General features: G+C 38.9%; 2 protein-coding genes across 2 annotated transcripts in view; both read right to left on the reverse strand.

Moving 5' to 3' along the window:
- Window positions 1-6,000, reverse strand: part of LOC311063456 (protein NLRC3-like) — a 621,663-nt gene that overhangs the window by 279,216 nt on the left and 336,447 nt on the right. The gene's annotated exons all lie outside the window — the stretch shown is intronic.
- LOC311063467 (phospholipid transfer protein-like) overlaps window positions 5,022-6,000 on the reverse strand; it is a 13,207-nt gene continuing 12,228 nt past the window's right edge. The window contains exon 13 of the mRNA XM_084082945.1: window positions 5,022-6,000. This exon is cut by the window's right edge and continues 1,336 nt beyond it. The gene's annotated coding sequence lies outside the window, so the exon portion shown is untranslated.

Below are 6,000 nucleotides of genomic sequence, written 5' to 3' on the forward strand. Positions count from 1 at the left end.
CGAGAGAAACAAGCAACCAGGTTAATCAAAACAACCCCAAAATAAGCGAGCCCTTCACCCCGCGGTGTAGAACGCTAGAGGTTCGGGCCTCTGATGTGCGGGCCAGGCTACTAGAGCCCCGTGCGTGGCTAGGGGGAAGGGCGCCCGCAGGCGCCCTGGGGACAGATATGTAAAGGACAGTTAAACCAGAGTTAAAGTGTGTTTCATATTCAACAAACAAAAGTGAGGGTTCTCAATCACAGTGATTCACATTTAAAAATAAATACAAATTGCCAATACGTGAGACTAGTGGAGCACTGAAGAGCATCACAGATTGTAGTAAGTGTTACTCTCAGGCTTTTATTGCATGCAGGACTGACATTCTGACAGTCTGACATCATCATTCTGAAATTGTCTTCATAGAACCAGTACATCATACATGACCCATATGTATAACCTAGTGATCAGCTAATAATCACATCAAAACAAATTTTAAAGAGAGAGTAAGAGAAAACTCAGCTTAAACAAATCCTCTTTAAAAACTAATTTGAACTAAACTGGAATTGAAAACAAAAGTCAAAACTAAGTAGAAATATAAACATGCAAAACTGTAATAACCCTGACACACACACACACACACACACACACACACACACACACACACACACACACACACACACACACACACACACACACACACACACACACACACACACACACACACACGCTGCAAGCAGTGTTAATTCTGACAGCAAATTCTTAGTCTTAGTCTTAGTCTTTTGAATAACCAGTGTTGGGGGTAACTCATTACAGTAACAAGTCGTTACTGTAAAATATTACCAAATTGCGGTAACGGGTAATATAACACGTTACCGAAACGCCAATCAGTAATAAATTAGAATTACCGTCATAATTAGCCAACCAATATGGGACGCAATTTGTTCCGTATTTTAATAAACATCCCCCTTGTCCATCAACACTGAATGTAACAGTAGTGCCTATATGAAGAACAACTATATGAGCATACAATGTAATGATTATGTATTGATATTTGTTGAAAAAAAGATTTGGGCATTTTGGTAAAAAGTAACTTAAAAGTAAAGTCATTTAACACTGGTTGCAAGTTGTAAAATGAATATGACTCAATACACAGACTTCCTCCTCTCAATCCAGCTTTGCGATGAATTAATCATCAAATAACAAATAACACACATCTTAACCATTACATTACAGGGCTAGAACAACCAGACCGTATAGGCTATACTTGTTTCTCACATGAACTGTAACATATTATGTTACAGTCCATGTGAGAAACGAGTACGTTTGAAAAGAGAGCAATCATTTTGTGGGGTGAGGTGATGTCGTGAGTGATGCCGTGAGGTGAGGTGATGCCCCCCCCCCCCCCCCCCCCCCCCCCCCCCCATTAGTTTGGCCCCCGGTCTTGTAGCTGATCGATAAACTCATGACGCGTAGATGCTTGTAGATCAGCATTTAAAAAAAAATATTTTGGCGTTAGCGTTAGCAGACAGTGCTGATGCTATCACTGTATGTCTTGCGATTAAAGCACACTGTTTTGACGTTTGCCAACAACATAGGTCTCCAGCCTCTCATAGAACACGCCTCTCTTATTCAGAATGGTGTTTGAATACATTTTCCGACGAAGGGAGAGAGTGTTCCTTTCTTAGCTTATTTTTATTTAAGCAAACCAGATGTGATTCAGTGACAAATTTTGGTATGAAGTTTGGTGTTTCTGTGTTTCTCCAGGCCACCAAGGGGCAGAATGCAGGAGTGGTGATCACAGACAGGGTTTATTATAATGTTAGAAGGGAGAACATTGAGATGGGTTATTATGATGTTGTCGGTTCTGATGCTGAAGCTGGGCCGAGTGAAGAGGAAGAATACCACCTGTATGAAGAGATAGATCTCCAAGGGGATGCTGAAACTGGACTGAGTGAACTCCATTGAGCTCATCTCACACCCATCAAATACTGTACCTCTGTACACCTCAGACAATGTTTGAAAAAAACAACAACAACAACAACAACATGTATTTAACCTTTATTTAACAGGGATAAAACCCACCAAAAATGGGCCAGTTGTCATCACTTAAGGATTCTGACTTGATACTGGAGAGGAGACTACAAACTCAACCTTGTTGGTGAGAGTGATTACAAATACTATGGGACAGAAGTCCTGAGCTGAGCATACTCTACTGTCAGTTGTTTAAGAGAAGGACAGACGGGTGCTGACTCACAGTGAGCAGTCTATAGAAATTATCGAAAGGGCAAAATGAATGGGGTTTCTATCTGTGGCACCACAAAATGGCCGCCACTGCCATGCCCTATAGAGAGGGATTACGACACAACTCAGCCAATTCATGTAAATTCTTAGGAGTTTTAGTAGACAAGAAACTCAGCTGGAAAGAACACATCAATCTCATTTGCAACTAGAAAAAGTGGACCTCGGAGCACAGGTCTCCGACAGGTCAGGTAGGTTAGTGTAGGACCAGCAATGTTCGGAATTCGCCAATCAGGTTGGAATGTAAAAAATCGGATGGATCCTGGTTACGCTATAATAGGGCAATGTTGAAAGGGTGGCATACGGTGCGTGCAAAGTTTCGCCGCAATCGGATGCTGCGTTCATGATTTGCGGCATTTTGTTCAAAACGGGCCACTCCTGCAAACTTTAGATGTCAATCTTAGCCAATCAGGATGGAATATGAAAAATCAAACAGATCCGTCTCGATCACATGACTATAGAGAAATTTGGATAAATCCTGGTGGCGCTTTAAAAGGCAGATGTGAAAAATGCAGGGCAAAGGTTTTTCCTTGGCCTCTAGGGAGTGGACATACAAAGTTTTACACAGTTCGGTACAGTTATAGGTAAAAACACGAATCGGTTATAGCGCCACCATGGGGTTAATTTGAAAAATAAATCACGGAAATTGCATGCTGCGTTCATGATTTCAGCCATTTTGTTCAAAGCGGATCACTCCTGCAAACTTTGGAAGCCATTTCTAGCCAATCAGGATGGAATATGAAAAAGTCTGAATGACCCATTTCGTTTAATGACTATGGAGATATGTGTACCGATTTGCGTGATGTTTGGATAAAATCTGAAGGAGTACTGTCAAAAAATGTGTTTTGCATGCAGGCTGCTGGTGGCACTATAACAGGCCCATGTGAAAAATGTGGGGCAGAGGTTCTGAATTGGCATACAGGGAATGTGTGTGCACAGCGCATATTATAATAGGGTCACACAATACATGGGAATCAATTCAACAATAATCTGCTTTCAGTACAGAACCATATTTCACAATGAAGTTTCATTATGAGATTAATACTTTGCACATTATACATTTTAAAATGATACCAAGAATCACGTCCCCATTCATCTGTGAACAATAGTTACTCAATACAATAAATCAATAAAAGACAACAGTTACTTTAAGACTGAATACTTTCTGATGTTTCTCTTTGTTAACAACACAGGTCATAGTTATCAAACTTTAATCATTTTAACCATAGCATATGTTTTTACACAGAATTAGTAATTATCCTTTAAAGCAACTTTGTGTTTCATCCAAGTGATTTGAATAAGTTTGTAACATATGGTGGCTATGATGGCCACTTGTTCCTGAAGGGCTATTCAGACAGGTAGACCTATGCTAAATAGATCCACATGGGGCCGAGCTTCAAAGAAGATGAGTACAATAAGACAAAAGCTTATATTCCAGGGGTAAACACATGTTCATTTTGTTAACCAAGGAGAGGTGTTTGACTTCGTTTTCCCAGACACCTATGTCACTGGGGCCGACAGAGCAAATGGCCAGGTCTCTCTGTTGTGCCACTTTAAGGTACATTTAGCAGACTTCTCATTTTAACCATTTACTTGTAATAATCAAATAAGTCGAGTTCTGGCCCATTTTTATGTATGATTATGGCTGAAATATACTTCAGTTGTTTTGGTTTATTTGTGTCTATTCCCTGTTTGCTTGGTTGCACTATAGATTTGACACCCTGTAAAATCATATATGTCAACTATGTTGGCTAATTATTATCAATAATCTTGTCATGGATAATCAGGTATAATCAGGTATTTCAATTACGTTGTAGATTTTTATTTTTATACTGAAACCATGTAAATGCTATACAATCATATTTTGTTGTTTAAAATTATGTTTTATTAATGTTTTTAATTTTGTTATACATAAGTGTAAGCCATCTTTGGGCTTCTTGCCTCCTCCTGGCACTTTTCTTTTCATATTTTGTGTACTGTTTTTTGTATTGTTTTTAAATGTTGTGCTAAATAAATCAAATCAAATCAAATCAATGTTGCATCTTGGATCCTGATTTCATTGATTTAATCATCAGATACATTATAATAATTGACTCAAAGGCATAGGGGGGCAGTGGCTCAGGGGTAGAGTGGCCGGGTAGAGTGAACTGGAAGACCGCAAGGTTCCCAGTTCGATCCCGGGCTGGGGCGCTCACCTTAGAGTTAGTGTCGAAGTGTCCTTGAGCAAGACGTTGAACCCCTAATTGCTCCCGATGAGCAGGTTGGTGCCTTGCATGGTTTCCTCCGCCATTGGTGTATGAATGTGTGTGTGAATGGGTTAATGGCACAATCAATGTAAAGCGCTTCGGATAGAAGCGCTATATAAATGCACCATTTACCATTTACCATTTATAGTATGTAACTTTGCCCTGTTCCGATCCGCTCACACCTGATTTTCATTAGGGAGACCCTCTTGGGCTGCTATGTTCTATCTAACCCAAGGTGACGGCTGGACGGTGCATTACTCGTTTTAAATTGAACTCTCTCTCTCTCTCTCTCTCTCTCTCTCTCTCTCTCTCTCTCTGGCTAAATCATATTTAGTTGGGTGAAAAGAAAAGTAATCAAAATCAATCAAAAGTTGATGCTCTGAATAGTCTTTAATGTGCAAAGAAGCAAGCAAACCAAGTTTCAACCAATGTTTTGACTTGAAAATAACAAAATTGACCCTCACCATTATGTAGCCATGTTGTCACATAAGGGCTGCAACTATACTACTACTATAATTGTCTAAGCCATTAGCCATCATTCTATCGATATTCATTTTGATTAATTGAATAATTGAAATGCACGTTTTTCTGATCATTAGTTTTTTCTCTTTTTTATATATCTTGTTTTTTTGGCATATCAACAAATTGATGATTTTTTTTGTTTTATAATTGACTAAATCAATTTGTCTGATTAACCGTAATTATGCCTTGTTTAATAGGTTTTTGTACAACAGTGTTATCACAAATGGTATACTGTAATAGAAGCTCACAATATGTTGCATCATGGCACATTGTGAGCTTGTAGATATTTTAGCTATAAGAAACAATATTTTTGGGAAAACATTGATTGAAAGAATTTAAATCAATTATTGATTAATTAGATTAACTGGTGCAGCCCTATGTCACGTGATTTTACAATAAGGAAAACAAGTGGCTTAAAGGTAAGGTAAGTGAAGGTACGTTTAAAAAAAAATAAAAGGTTAAAGTACTATATTCTGATAGTAATCATTGCTACAGAGCGTTTGTTCGGTCACAGGGGTCTCTCCAGCTCTTTAGTAAACAGAATATAGTACATTTTCAGGGGTGCATTTCTCCTTTCCGACATGTCGCCTTTCCGACGTTGACGAACCCTATACCTAACCCTAACCCTAACCCTAACCGCACGCGGAAGCCACTAGTCGGAGTGGTGAGATGTCGGAATGGAGAGTGAACACCCATTTTCAGGTAGGTGACAACATTTAAGCCAATCAGGAGAGAGCACTAAAAATTGCATTATTTTTTTAATAAGGAGCTGGACTCCTTTTACTGAACAAACACTCTATACTCTAATGAATACTATCAGAATATAGAGCTATTTAAGACTTATTTAAACCAAAGTAAATCACTTACCCTACCTTTAAAGGAGACATCCGTTCATTTTTAGTGTTATCTTTGATATGTGGCAAATCACTTACCAACGTAGAAATGCCCATTGATT

Source organism: Gymnoscopelus microlampas (assembly GCF_963454915.1).
Source record: "Gymnoscopelus microlampas genome assembly, chromosome: 16".
Classification (NCBI taxonomy): Eukaryota; Metazoa; Chordata; class Actinopteri; order Myctophiformes; family Myctophidae; genus Gymnoscopelus; species Gymnoscopelus microlampas.